This window comes from Amblyomma maculatum, chromosome 7 (genome assembly GCF_055883805.1).
Source record: "Amblyomma maculatum isolate TAMU_Amacu chromosome 7, ASM5588380v1, whole genome shotgun sequence".
NCBI lineage: Eukaryota > Metazoa > Arthropoda > Arachnida > Ixodida > Ixodidae > Amblyomma > Amblyomma maculatum.
In genome coordinates this window covers 119,438,627-119,454,070 of record NC_139350.1, presented here as the reverse complement: position 1 = coordinate 119,454,070, position 15,444 = coordinate 119,438,627, and the positions used below count along the sequence as shown (strand labels likewise).

Sequence of the window (15,444 nt, the reverse complement as noted above, 5' to 3'; positions counted from 1 at the left end):
GTTTGACTGAGCAGCTTAGTGATTAATTCTTTCCGACAAGCCACTCTGTCCGTAAAAACAGCAGTGATTTTTAATAAGAGGAGCTTTATAAATTTCGTTGCCACTATCGAAGATGTGACAGAGGCGTGGTATTCTCGTTCCTCGCGAATAAAAAGAGGGCAGCTCTCTAGATGCGGCACAATCGTTGCCGTCAAATTCTTGCACACATCATTACAGCACCCTTTGGTTTAGGAACGGCGCAAGATGACTGTTCCTACTTCAACTTTCACCGTTTTTTTTTCTTTTTTGGTATCTGCGATTGCACGTGACTTGAGTATCCAAGAAAAATACTGCGTACAGTAGTCCGGTTCAGACGACGAATCTTTGCGGATTGAGAACGGTAGTTACTTCCCAAGAAGTGGAAAGAGTAGACGACACTGCTGGCGGACTTATCATTTAGAATAAACTCTTTCCTCGATGTAGCTTTCAGCCATGCTTGCCGGAGAGTTTCATCTGCTTGGAATTCGTAGAAAAGTAAACCAAGCTTTTTTTCTTTATTTTTTCTTGTTGGACTTGCAGCATAGCACGCAGCAGTGCGGCATCTTCCCGAAAATACAGGAAATTACGCATTAGATCCAAGTCCCTGATTAACCACATTATTTTTTTCTGAAATCGACGTGGTTCTAACAACGCGATAATACATATAATCACATGTAGCAGAGCGCCTTAAGCAGCAACATATTGTCACGTAGTGGTGACAAGGTTGGCGACACAAATGAAGGGGGTCGATGATTGCACTAAAGAAACTCTTTATTTGGGCTGACTTGCGCCCGCAAAAGGAATAAGCAACTCGGCGGCGGCGATAGAAACAAACGTGCTCGTCGATCGTCGAACAAAGAATGCTCGTCACACTCGGCAACGCTCAATTTAAAGGCTGCACAGAAGAATCTAGATAACGTCGCAAACAGCTACCAGCACGGGCTGGAACATTGTGGAAAGACAAGCGAGTGGCCGGAACCTTCGAGACAGATCTTGGTGCGTCTTGCGCTACAACAAAACTGATAAAGGTGTGACTCGCGACATCGAGCAGTAACAAACAAAAATTACGGAACTGATACGCGGTCCGGAATCAGAGTGATAAGCCTGTATGCCGGCGGCTGTTAAAAAACAACAAATACTGTTTTGAAGGTTTCGCGGCATTACTCCCCCCTTAAAAAAACATCGCCTCGATGTTTCAAAACAAAGAAACCTAAACATAAACACTGCAAAGTTTAAACACCACAGATTCTTTAACGCGCGTAATATGGCTTCAGTCGTACATGTACAATTTCTGGGCGTGCGCGTCGCCGTTGTGATGCTGATGTTCCGTCGGGAATGACTTCATAGTCCAGTGGTCCGACGCGGCGAAGGATTTTGTATGGCCCAAAGTATCGACGCAACAACTTTTCACTTAATCCGCGACGGCGAATTGGTGTCCAAACCCACACTTAGTCTCCTGGATTGTACTCTGCGTGGAGTCGTCGTAAATTGTATCGTCGGCTGTCGGTGCGCTGTTGGTCTTTAATACGCAGCCGTGCGAGTCATCGGGCTTCCTCTGCACGCTGCAGGTAGGCGGCGACGTCAAGGTTGTCTTCGCTGGTTACGTGCGGCAGCATTGCGTCGAGCGTCGTCGTGGGCTCCCTGCCGTACACAAGCTTAAACGGGGTCGCTCTGGTCGTCTCCTGGGCTGCCGTGTTATACGCGAAGATCACGTACGGCAAGATGGCGTCCCAGGTCTTGTGTTCAGCGTCGACGTACATAGCGATCATGTCCGCGATCGTTTTGTTCAGGCGCTCCGTAAGGCCATTGGTCTGGGGATGGTACGCAGTTGTTCGTCGATGGCTTGTGTGACTGTATTCCAGGATGGCTTGCGTCAACTCTGCCGTAAACGCTGTTCCCCTGTCCGTGATGAGCACTTCTGGGGCGCCGTGTCGCAAGAGAATTTGTTCGACAAAAAATTTGGCGACTTCTGCCGCGGTACCATTTGGTAGTGCTCTTGCTTCGGCGTAACGGGTAAGGTAGTCAGTGGCCACGATGATCCACTTGTTACCCATAGACGAAGATGGAAAGGGGCCGAGGAGATCCATCCCAATTTGTTGAAAGGGCACGATTGGGGGCGGAATAGGGTTTAGTAGTCCTGCTGGTCTGTTCGGCGGCGTCTTGCGTCGTTGGCACTCACGACACGTCTTCACGTAGTGGGCAACTTCGGCAGGCAGTCGCGGCCAGTAATACTTCTCCTGGATTCGACGCAATGTGCGCGCAAATCCGAGGTGGCCTGCTGTGGGCTCATCGTGCAACGCCTGCAGAATTTTTTGCCGAAGGGTTTTAGGCACTACGAGAAGCTGCGTGGTCTTGTTAGGTGCGAAGTTCTTCTTCACGAGGAGGCCATTGTTTAACATGAAGGATGATAAATGTCGCCTGAACACACCAGGAGGGGAAGCGGTCTTTCCTTCCAAGTAATCGGCTAGCGCTTTCAGCTCAGGGTCTGATCGCTGTTGTTCTGCGAAACTGCTGGCGCTTACCGGTCCCAAAAAGGCGTCGTCGTCATCGTCCTTCGGGGGAGCATCGACCGGAGCGCGGGATAAGCAGTCTGCGTCGGAATGCTTGCGGCCCGACTTATAGACTACAGTCATGTCAAATTCTTGAAGTCGTAGGCTCCATCTGGCAAGGCGGCCGGAGGGATCTTTCAAATTAGCCAGCCAGCAGAGCGCGTGATGGTCGCTTACCACCTTGAATGGTCGGCCGTATAGGTATGGACGAAACTTAGAAGTGGCCCAGATGATTGCAAGGCACTCCTTCTCGGTCGTCGAGTAATTGACTTCGGCTTTTGTGAGGGATCTGCTAGCGTAGGCGATTACTTTCTCCTGTCCGGCACTCTTCTGGACAAGAACGGCTCCTAGGCCCACACTGCTCGCGTCGGTGTGAATTTCGGTCTCGGCGTTTTCATCAAAGTGGCCAAGTACAGGAGGGCATTGCAGGCGGCGCTTAAGTTCGTCGAAGGCTTCTTCTTGCGGCGCTTCCCATTTAAAAGGTACGTCAGCCTTTGTAAGCTGCGTCAACGGTTCGGCGATCCGCGAAAAGTTTCTGACAAATCGTCGATAATAATTGCACAGGCCAAGGAATCTGCGCACAGCTTTCTTGTCGGCAGGCGGTGGAAATTGTGCGATTGCAGCTGTTTTCTCCGGGTCTGGGCGAATACCGTCCTTGCTAACGATGTGACCTAGGAACCGGAGTTCTTGATGGCTTCCAGCACTGTTTGTAGTCGTTTTAGGTGGTCTTCAAAGTTTGACGAGAAGACAACAACGTCGTCCAAATATACCAAACAAATCTGCCACTTCAAGCCTGCCAGGACTGTGTCCATTACTCGTTGAAACGTGGCTGGTGCGGAGCAGAGGCCAAATGGCATCACCTTGAGCTCATAAAGGCCATCCGGTGTGATGAATGCGGTCTTTTCGCGATCTCTTTCGTCGACCTCAATTTGCCAATATCCGCTCTTCAGGTCCATCGATGAGAAGTACCTTGCATTGCAGAGCCGGTCTAGAGTGTCGTCGATGCGGGGAAGCGGGTAGACATCCTTCTTCGTTATGCTATTCAAGCGGCGGTAATCAACGCAGAAGCGAAGTGTGCTGTCTTTCTTCTTGACCAAAACGACTGGTGCCGCCCAGGGGCTGTTCGAGGGCTGGATTACGTCATCACGTAGCATTTCCTCAACTTGATGGCGAATGGCCTGGCGTTCTCGCGGCGATACACGATAAGGGCTTTGGCGCAGAGGTCGGGCGTGTTCGTCCATTATAATGCGGTGCTTGGCCAGTGGTGTTTGTCGTACCTTCGATGATGACGAGAAGCACTCCCCGTAGCTTCGAAGAAGACTAAGAATCTGGTCTTTCCTGCTGTGGGTCAATGCCGGGTTGATGTCAAATTTGGGCTGACGGAATTGGTCCGGTGAGTCTTCCAGCGTTTGGTCGTGGAGGGAGAATACATCTTTGAGGTCGGCTAATTCGTCGAGAAAAGCGATCGTCGTGCCCTTGTTGAGATGCCGGTATTCTTCGGTGAAGTTTGTTACCAGCACCTGAGTTTGACCTCTCTGGAATTTCGCGATGCCTCTTGCGATACCGACACCTCGTTCTAAGAGCAATTGGATATTTCCTTCGACGATGCCTTCAGCGGTTTCGATGTTTGCGCTACCTACGCAGACTGCGATGCTTGATCGGGGCGGGAAGGTCAATTCTTCATCGAGGACGTTTAGAGCGATGTGTTGCATCGACGTCGGCGTAGCAGGAATTGCTTTGTCTGCAGAGAGCTTGATGAGCTTGGATCGCAGGTCGATGATAGCCCTATGTTCATTTAGGAAGTCCATGCCTAAAATCACGTCGCGGGAGCACTGTTGCAAGACCACAAAGCTGGTGGGGTAAGTACGCCCATTTACGGTTATTCTTGCAGTGCATCGTCCCGATGGAGTAATCAGGTTACCACCTGCTGTGCGAATCAGCGGGCCATCCAAAGCGGTGGTAACTTTTCTTAGCTGAGAGGCTAACGGTCCACTAATGACTGAATAGTCAGCTCCGGTGTCTACTAGGGCAGTGATTCTGCGACCGTCGACATCAACTTCAAGGTCACTTGTTCGCGTCCTCGCATTGCACGTGGGCCTTAGTGTCCGATCCCGGCTGCGTCGTTTCTTCAGGTCATGGCCGGGGCATACCGTTGTTACTTCGCTGGGCGGCGGTCTCTGCTTGCACTTTGGTCGTGTTGTCGTCGATGACGTCGTGTGGAGCGGTGGTGAAACGGCTGCGTCGTCGTTAGTGGTCGTCGGCGGCGGAGGATCTTCGTCTTTTCGCCGTTGAGCAACCTCACCTCCAAAGGTTGCTGCCCTTAGTTTCCCCTACGGGGGCTTGGGGACCTTCCGCGCACACTATCGTCATAGTTACGTCCTGGCGACGCAAAGCGGGCCCTTTACGGCGATGGAGACCTGAGTCGACGGCTTGGTGGCGCAATCTCACCGCTACGCAGATAGTTGTCGATTTCTTGCGGTCGTTCACCAGGGCGCGGTCGTGGAGCGTCGACTGCAAATCCGCGGAGACCGATTCGTCGGTACGGGCAGTGCCGCAGAATGTGGCCGGCCTCACCGCAGTGGAAGCATAATGGCCGGTTGTTTGCAGTCCTCCAGGCGTCGCACTTCCTGGGGTTTGGGGGTCGTTGGTAGGCTTGGCGGGCGGGGGCCAAGGGGCGGTTTTCAGGAACAGGACGGTTGCGGCGAGGGCTCGGAAAGTCATCACGTCGGGGCGGAGGGCGACGTAATGCACTAGCGTAGTTCATCGCTGTTGCCTCGTGTGCTGGAACAGTCGCAGCCGTCGCTTGAGGAACGCCCAGCGCCTGCTGGACTTCTTCACGGACGACGTCCGCGAGCGTCGCCACCTGCGGTTGTTGCGATGATGGCATCAGTCGGCGAAGCTCCTCTCGCACGATCTCCCGGATGAGGTCCCGAAGGTTCTCTCCGCTTGTAGATGCGCTGGGGTAGTGGATTGAGCAGTCCGGCTGAAGTGGTCGTTCGTAGTGGCGCGTTCGGGTGGCCAACGTCTTCTCAATAGTAGATGCCTCCGTTTCAAATTCCGCCACAGTTCTTGGCGGATTTCGCACAAGACCCGCAAAGAGCGACTCTTTAACGCCTCGCAATAGAAGTTTGACTTGCTCACCTTCGGTCATGGTCGGCGCGGCGAAAGAGGCGCTTCATCTCCTCAACATACGCCAAGACAGGCTCGTTAGGGAGTTGAAGTCTTGACTGAAGGAGGGCCTGGGCTCTTTCCTTTCGGACGGCGCTTGAAAAGGCAGTCAGAAACGCTTCCTTGAAAATCTCCCAATCCTTCATAGCTGCCTCATGATTTTCGAACCAAACTCGGGCATGTCCTTGAAGAACAAAGTAGACTTGCCTGAGTTTCGCGGCGTCGTTCCAGCCATTGAATTCTGCAACACGGTCGAAAAGGTCCATCCAGTCTTCTGCATCTTCGTCCGGTCGTCCATGGAAGCAGGGGGGCTCACGGGGTTGAACGAAAACAACCGGTGCTGTAGGCTGGGCCATTGTCAGCGTCGATGTCTTCCGAAATCGAATGGGGTCAGGTAGCAGACTGTGCTCTGGCTGTAGGCCTTGAAGTCGGCGGCTGGCTCGGTGACCTGTAGGCTGATCTTCCAGGGCGACAGGAACACGGCTTGGCTCTTCGCTTGAAGGATAAAAGGCAGCACCTCCACCAGATGTCACGTAGTGGTGACAAGGTTGGCGACACAAATGAAGGGGGTCGATGATTGCACTAAAGAAACTGTTTATTTGGGCTGACTTGCGCCCGCAAAAGGAATAAGCAACTCGGCGGCGGCGATAGAAACAAACGTGCTCGTCGATCGTCGAACAAAGAATGCTCGTCACACTCGGCAACGCTCAATTTAAAGGCTGCCCAGAAGAATCTAGATAACGTCGCAAACAGCTACCAGCACGGGCTGGAACATTGTGGAAAGACAAGCGAGTGGCCGGAACCTTCAAGACAGATCTCGGTGCGTCTTGCGCTACAACTAAACTGATAAAGGTGTGACTCGCGACATCGAGCAGTAACAAACAAAAATTACGGAACTGATACGCGGTCCGGAATCAGAGTGATAAGCCTGTATGCCGGCGGCTGTTAAAAAACAACAAATACTGTTTTGAAGGTTTCGCGGCAATATGAGGACTGGGAAGCCCACTCCTAACACCACTCAAATTCGCTTGAAGGTACAAAATGTAAAAACTGTCATGCGTGGAAGGACCCCGAGTGTATAATTTGTCCGGTATAAGGCTAGAGAAAATGTACCTCAAAATTACGGCCACTGTCATGACTGAATTCTTTGAACCCAACGCTCGAACCGTGAAGGCGACCAGAAACCACGTTGAAAGGACAGCTCGGAAACAGTATGCATGTTGTTGTTTTATTTTTGTTTTTTTTTGTTTTTTTTTTAACGGAAAAGATAGAAAGGAAGACAAGCGTCGTCGGGGCAGCGTTTGGCTAAGCACACCGGCAGCTCACTCGCAGGATTTGATATTTTATTACACGTGCAATGCGCTGCATCGTCATCAAGTCATACATCCCAGCAGCCTCAACTGCGCCTCAATTGTATCATATGCTACAAAGAACAAAGGCGCTGTCTAAACCAAATTTTAAGATATAGAGGGACGTACCTTGATTTCCTTGTTGTTTCCTCTAGTTCTCACCACATTTTACAGCGAAGCTGTCTCCCGACTCGCAAATGCACCATTCAAAGTATGCTCTTCTGCACCCATGTGCCATGCCGCGACGCGTCGACAGAGTACAGGAGGAGAGCGCCTTCCGCGGCGCGCGTGGGAACTTCTCCGATTACACTTTTTCAATGAGGTGCGCGCCGAATGGGACGGCCGTAGCAAGTCACGCAGCGCGCGCGCGCCGGTCGAGGCGGCCGTGGCTATGCGCTTCTCGGACTCCAATTTTAGTCTTTGCACCTCAAAATGTAGCTATCGTAATAATCTCGAGCTCAGTGACTGCACAAACTGACAACTTGAAAAAATAATCAATATTTATATGACCGACCACGCGCACTAAATTATGAAGATACTGTCAGGTCATTATGCGGGAAATTGACCAGCCGAACAAAGGTCAGTGCCTAAGCTGAGGCATATGCAAATAGGACGCATTCTCACAAGCGTAAAGGAACAGCATTACCAGCGTTCCATAATTCTGTTGCAGCAGAACGCTACTCCTTCATATATCCTTGTGTCTGGGACTATAATAATGGCGACAGTCTCTCTTGCTCATTCATCCCACTAATGGCGTTAATTTCAACCGCACCGACAGCCAATCTCATGAATACCGTTTATTAGGCTAAGCAGCTCGCATCTGTTAACAAAGAAGCCATATTAGTGCTGCGTTGTTTGTACAATATGCAAATTTTTATATGACCACGCTGGGGGTGCTGTTTGCTTTGAAATCCGCGTATTGAAGCTACGAAAAAACACCAATTACCGGCGAATTGTTTGTTTTTTGCTTTGTGGCGCATGTGGCCTTCTTATAGACAATTGGCTATGAATTTACGTTTTTTTTTTTTTAGTGTAGGGGGCACAACTGCGCAGTAACTGTTATGCCATGTGGCATCATGCGCGGAATGGATAAAACGGAAGCCGTATTTCTATGTAACATTGGTGGAACACGAAACCTCAACGAAAGAGTGAAGCTTGCGCCGTTTGCTGCGGGAACGGAGGAGGCCTTCACGGGGCGCAGTGCGTAGCAATAAGCCTTCAACTCCAGTGGAAGCGGCGATGATGAGGGGTCGTTCGAATATGCTCGCGAGTATTTATACTATATATAGTGACTGCTATTTGGTCACAGGTGGGTAATAAATCGATGATGCTGGAGTAGTAAGTGTTTTGCTTCTGTGTTGTTCGTTGACGGTGGGGATGCCGCTGCCTGTTAACGCTCCCAAGACCAGAAGTCGGTGAGCTACGAGTGGAAGCACACGCGTGACAGCTATGTTCGAGGGATAAGCATCTCCGCCAGAAAGGCTGCTACTTCGCGCAAGGCCACTGCTCGCCGTGCTAATGCAAAGAGGAGACGGCAACGTACGAAGTTGGAAGATTCGAGGTGTACGCGGAGATGGATCCTAATTCGTTGCTTGGTTTGCTTGTCGCGAGCACAAAATGTCTTTAAATATAGTTGTGCCATGTGCTAGCTTCGTTGCCGCTTGAATCGGCTTTACCGCTCGGAAATGCGATGAATGCGGAGATTATAAACGAAACAAGCTCGAGTTTGCAGGCGTCGAAACGACCACATGAGACGTGAAGTTGAGCCTCCCACTCCAAGCTTCTCCGCAACTAATCGAAATAAGCTTTCGCTCCTTAATTCGCTCAACCGGCAAACTTAGCTCTACTATGTTTTTTATTTCAACGTCGTGCAGCTTGCGTTGCCAAAGTCCCCGTGCTCGTGGATAGTATATGCCTTGGTGCAGCGAGGAACAGTGTTCTCACAGACCAGGAAAACGATTTTTGCTGTTCTGCATTCTTTTTGGAATATTCAGCAACTTTAAAAACAAAACATATATGCGCCGAAACGAGGATAAATCTTTATCCCAAAGAAAAGAAACATTTTGTTGCAAGTACGGTACATGTCCTTACGCTTCTGCGTGCTTCGCTCAAGAGGAAAGTATACAACAGTTGCATCTTGCCTGTACTCACCTATGGGGCTGAAACGTGGAGGCTAACCAAGGGAGTTCTACTTAAGTTGAGGACAACCCAGAGGGCTATGGAACGAAAAATGGTAGGGGTAACATTAAGAGATAGAAAGCGTGCAGAGTGGGTCAGAGAAATAACTCAAGTTACCGACATTCTAGTAGAAATTAAGAAGAAGAAATGGACATGGGCAGGACATGTAATGCGAAGAGAGGATAACCGATGGTCGCTGAGGGTAACAAACTGGATTCCAAGGGAGGAAAGCGTAGCAGGGGGCGGCAGAAAGTTAGGTGGGCGGATGAGATTAAGAAGTTCGCAGGGGTCAAGTGGATGCAGCTAGCACAGAACCGGGTTAAGTGAAGAAATATGGGAGAGGCCTTCGCCCTGCAGTGGGTATAATCAGGCTGATGATGATGATGATGAAGCACCCTGGATATAGTGAGCAAGGCTGGAGAGACGAGGACAACGCTAATGATATAGAAATGCCTCACCGCAGCAGTCGTCTGGCGTGAAACTGACTGCGGGCCATACAACCCGCTCAAGAAAGCCTGATGTATATAAAATGTTAAAGAGAAAACTTTAAAGGGAAGCTGAGACGGTTTTCAAATTGCATAAAATTCTTTCTAAATTCTTTCCATTAAAAAACAGAAATCTCTTGTTAAAGACGTGCCACGGCTACACCCTTGTCGCTGCCGGGAGCGGCAGGGGCGGGGCGCTGAAACTGCGGGGAACAGGCGGTTGTGACGTCAATGTCGGAATGTCGGCCAGCGGGCTAGGCCGGCCGCGCGTTTTGCAGGCTTGCTTCGCTCCATCTCGCTCTTTAGCGATCGACGGATCAGCGCAATCTGCTGCCGGTGTCGTTTGTTTTCTCCAGTTTGGTAGTTCTGTGCTGAGGGTTCCACGTGTTCGGAGATTTCATGAGTCAACCAGCAAATACGCAGCTGTTTCGGAGTGGCGCGCCACGCGCTTCGACGCCCTCCGACTAGTGAGCCTCTTTTGCTGAGTTGTGAAATAAGCGTCGTTCGATGTTCGAAATTTATTTTGCTCATGTCATTAGGAAACAAACATTCTTGTGAGTGCTGGAAGCGACTAGTGGCTATCAGCATGGCTTCCTATTGTGCGGATATCGGCACTACAGCCGAGACAGTGCTTCATAATTTACCAGAGAATAACAAACTGTCGGTGCAGTGGCTCTCTGTCATGAAAAGGAAAAAAAAAAATTCTTGCCTTTTTAATCAACTGCGTTCTGAACTGATGATTTTCGTGCTGATGACGATAATCGAATTGTGGCAGTGATTGCAGCCACTTGGAATTTCAATAATTCAGCGCAACTGATAAAGTTAATACCGTTGTTGCGCGGCTGCCGTCACCGGCGTTACGCTTAACCGAGGATACTGAATCGAAAATGCGATTCGCGGCTCACTGTTGTTACACAGCTCGCCACGTTCTCGACTACGTAAACAATTACTAATTAGGTGCAGCAAACGTAATGCATGATCGGCATAGAACGAAGCTGCATTTGTAACAGTCATTTATAACGCACTGTCTGGAATGCCGTGCTGCTCGGCGGCAACTGCGCGCAAAAGGATCTTTCGAACGCAGCACTGCCTCCACATGCCGCGCCGGCCGCTCCTTCCTCAAGCTGACCATGGATCCCTTCCGTGCTAGTGTCAAGAAAGCACGCTCAAATTATCTTAAGTAACAAGCCAAGGGAGAACGAAATGTCAAAAATGTGCCATTATTGATAATTGCTGACCTTTACTGAGATGCTGGTAGGAGTGATATCTGCTATACAAGCAAGTTCCTCTAAACAGCTGCACTGACAGTCGCCGGTGCGTCGCGGCTCATCCGACCTTCTTGTGTACATTAGCTCCACTGCTAAGGCGGCGACGTAATCCATAATATTTTCATTTCATTGAGAGACAAAGTGGTTTACAGCAGCCAATTCTATGAGTAGCCCGTTTGCTATAGTGCTTCTCAATTCCCAAGCGTCGTGTGCTTTGACACCGATGCGAGATGATATAGGCCTAGCGATGAGTGCGCTAGGCCAGAGCGACCGTCCGCCGCGCTCGTTGCCTGCACCGTTCCGGTAAGCTCGCTTAATCTTGCGCTACAGTAGCTGCGAACTTCTGTTATTTCATGAACAAGCTGAAGCCAGACCATTTTCGGCATTGAGTTGAACAACGCACCGGGAAAGCTAAGCTGCAAAGACGTTAGGGGCAGCAGGTATACAGTACGCGCGAGTTTGTCGTTGCGCCGCTGGGAGACACTCGAAGGTTGTATAAACTTGCTGTAGACTAGTATAGCACCGTATATAATGCCTACTCCATTTGTTGCAACACTGGAAACATATAAAAGCCCAAGTAGGAGCATAAATGGTTGGCGTCGTCTTTTACATCTTTATGCGAAATTATTAAACTCTTTATAAGAAGTAAAGATGAGGACGTCCCTTTTTTTGCTGCTGTCACAAAATTAAAAAGTAAAATTGAGTTTTGACATCATTGTGCTGCTTCTACAAAGAGGAGTTTGTCGGCATGAACACTCCTTCCTTCGTCAGCGTCTTGGCGCTCGGCCGCTGCCTGGCGCCAGCTCACTCTTTGCCTCGCTAGAAGGTGACAAGTCCACGGCTTGAAGTCAGGGGGATCACGCTGGGTCTGAGACCGCTCAGCAGCATTTAAGAGGGGTCTGAGTCCCCTCCGTACTCGAATATTGTATACAAATTGCATGAATATGAAGCAGGCTTCCATCTTTTTTCTTCTCAATCAGTTCAGTCGTTCAGTCGTGTCCGACTCTTCGTGACCCTATGGACCATGTCACGCCACGCTGTCCGGTCTCTCACTATCTTCCTAACATCACATGACTTCATCTGCAGTGCCTCGAGATGCAATCTAACCATCAAGTTCGCTGCCTACCTCTTCTCTGGCGACCCTCAACCTTTCCAACACCAAATCTTTCTCCAGCGGCTCCTCTCTTCTCATCAGATGACCAAAGTAGCTGAGCTTTAACTTTAGAATTTGACCGTCCAATGAGCAGTCAGGGTTTATGGTCGACAATATCGACTGGTTTGATCTTCTGGCAGTCCAAGGAACTCTCAAGAGTCTTCGCCAGCACCACAATTCAAACGCGTCAATTCTTCGGCGGTCAGCCTTCTTCACAGTCCAACTCTCGCATCCATACATCACAACTGGAAAGACCATAGCACGAGTTATACGGATCTTGGTTGGCAGACTGATGTCTCTGCTCTTTACTAGGCGGTCAAGGCTAACCATGGCTCTCTTTCCCAGAAGCAGGCGTCTCCTAATTTCATGGCTGCAGTCTCCTTCTGGGGTAATCTTGGAGCCCAAGCAGAGAAAATCTGTCACAGCTTCCACTTCTTTTCCCTTCATACTCCAGGACTTGATAGGGCAAGACGCCATGATCTTTGTCTTTTTAATGTTCAGTTTAAGCCCAAACTTCTCTCTCTTCTTGTACGCGCATCAGAAGTCTCTTGAGTTCCACTTCACTTTCTGCCATTTAAGGGGTCTCATCCGCATATCTAAGGTTGTTGATACGTTTTCCAGCAGTCTTCACTCCAGCTGAAGACTCGTCTATACCGGACTTCCTCATGATGCACTCAGCATATAGGTTAAATAGGCAGGGCGACAGTATGCAGCCTTGCCTCACTCCTTTCTCAATCGGAAACCAATCAGTAAGACCATGCCCAGTTCTGACTGTGGCCTCTTGCCCATCATACAGGTTCCTCAGGAGGCAGGTGAGGTGAATTAGAACTCCCATCTCTTGGAAAGCTTGCCACAATCTGCTATGATCTACGCAGTCAAACGCTTTCGCATAATCAATAAAGCAGAAGTAGATGGGTTTCTGGAACTCTCTTGCTTTTTTTTTTTTCACAAATGAAAAAATAGGGTTTATACAGTGGATGGTTCTGGTGTTACTGATAAATCAGATATTGCTAAAAGGTGTAATGGTTATTTTTAATCTGTATTTCACGCCTCAACCTCCCTGCCCCATAATTCTGTAACAATTTTCATTCTATGTTGTTTCGGCAGTTTTTCAGTAAGTTTTATTAGCAACGATCAACATATTTTCTAAAACCCTAGGAGAAAAGTGATTTCTCCTTTTAAATATGTATAAAACGATGTGAGAGGCAGGTAATCCAGTCGCTTTCTATCTCTCCCTCTTTATTTCCCTTTCCACCTGTGCTCGAACCACTACAGACCCACTTCCGATAATCCAGACTTTAAACCATGCAGTCAGGCTCGTCTGTCACATCCGCTTTAGTTTTTTCACTAGCATTTACCGTCACAGATTACATCAAAATGGCTTTGGTTTCATTTGATGGGAAAGATTTACGTCAATACTTTGGGGGAGCAGTTTAAAAACGTAGTTACGTACTGCCTAAAAAAGTTTGTTCCACAACGTAATAAAGCAATCAGGAAACGTAGTTCTTGAATAAATAGTGAAATAATCCAGATAAACTGAAAAATAAAGCGGAGAAAGCGCATGAGAGAAAGGAATCAAAATGTACACCTATCTTCAATGCTTAAACAGAAATTGCTGAAAGCGAAAGATCAGTACTTTTCAGAAAAGCTTACGCAGTTTATGAAGACTTCCCTGCAGCTTTTTTGGGGTCACCTTTCAACCTCAAATGAAAAAATAGGGTTTATTACAGTGGATGGTTTTGTTATTACTGATAAATCGGAAATTGCTAAAAGGTGTAATGGTTATTTTTAATCTGTATTTCGCGCTTCAGCCTCCTAGCCCCAGAATTCTAGAAGTGAACTGTGTTCCCGCCGTCTGACATGTCAGATATTACCTTGTCCCAACAAGGTATTTTTTCACTCCTTAGTGCAGATACAAAAAACGTCTTCCGGTCCTGATGCTACTCCTAATGAGTTCCTGAGGCGGTACGCGGAATGGGTCGCTAAATATCTAATTATTATATTCAACGCATCTCTAACAACATTCCTTACCAAACGGTTGGCTGCAGGCTAGGGTAGTACCAGTACACAAATCTGGAAGCAAGCACACTCCTGACAATTACAGACCAATTTCTATCACTTGCACTTGTTGCAAGATACTTGAGCAAGTTGTGGCCAACTGCTTATCGAAGTGCCTTGAGGACACAAACAAGCTAAATCCCAATTAACATGGTTTCAGAGAGAATCTGTCTACTGTTGCTCAACTTATCAAAACCCTGCATGACTTTTCAAAAGCAATAAATGACAGGAATAAAGTGGATGCAATTTGCTTAGACATGTCTAAAGCATTTGACCGTGTGCCCCATGATGAACTATTTAACAGACTGATTGACCTTGGCATAAACAGACATATTGTACACTGAATAAAAGCTTATCTCAGAAACAGAACCCAGTTTGTGGAGGTAGACAGCGCGAAATCTGACATCCTGGGTGTGCCATCAAGTGTACCTCGAGGGTCTGTGCTGGGGCCCATATTATTTTTATGTTATGTCAATAACATTGCAGTCTCACTTCCTCCCCATATTACAGTCCGGCTGTTTGCGGATGATTGTTTCATTCACTCAGTCATTTCAAAGCCGGAAGACCAGCTGGCATTAAATTCGGCGTTGAACTCTAATAATAAATGGTGCTCAACTTCCCAAACGAAGATTAATTTCACAAAATCTAAATATATTACAGTGACTAACAAAACTAAAAATATTTTTCATTTGGTTATGAAATAGAGGGACGAATTATAAAACGCGTAAGCTCTTTTAAACATTTAGGTCTTACTGTATCCTCTAACCTAAGTTGGAATTCACACATTAATAACATTTGTTCAAACGCCAAAAATAAGTTGTGGTTTATTAGAAGGAAACTGAAGCTTGCTTCCACAAAAGCAAAACTGCCTGCCTATCTCGCGCTGGTACGTCCGACACTTGAGTACGCAAGCGTCATTTGGGATCCCTATCAGTCAAAACAAATTGATAAGATTGAAAAGGTTCAGAGAAGGGCGGCCAGATTCATTCTATCGAAATATAGATACACAGATTCTGTGACAGACATGCTACATGAATTACAACCTCCTCCACTATCTAAACGACGAAAGATCGCGAGGCTAAAATTTCTTTATCTGCTGTGTAATGATCACTTCAACATAAACACAAGACTGTATTTGCAACAGCGTTCCTGTCGTCCTGTACGAAGCTCTCACAGCTATCAGGTTGCACCTATGAATGCCCGTGCTAACTGCTTTAG

General features: G+C 48.3%; 1 protein-coding gene across 1 annotated transcript in view; it reads right to left on the bottom strand.

Annotated features, from left to right (window-relative positions):
- LOC146184557 (uncharacterized) overlaps positions 1–7,320 on the bottom strand; it is an 87,091-nt gene extending 79,771 nt beyond the window's left edge. The window contains exon 1 of the mRNA XM_084608811.1: positions 7,214–7,320. The gene's annotated coding sequence lies outside the window, so the exon portion shown is untranslated. The remainder of the gene's footprint in view (positions 1–7,213) is intronic.
- Between the last annotated feature and the right edge of the window lie 8,124 nt (positions 7,321–15,444).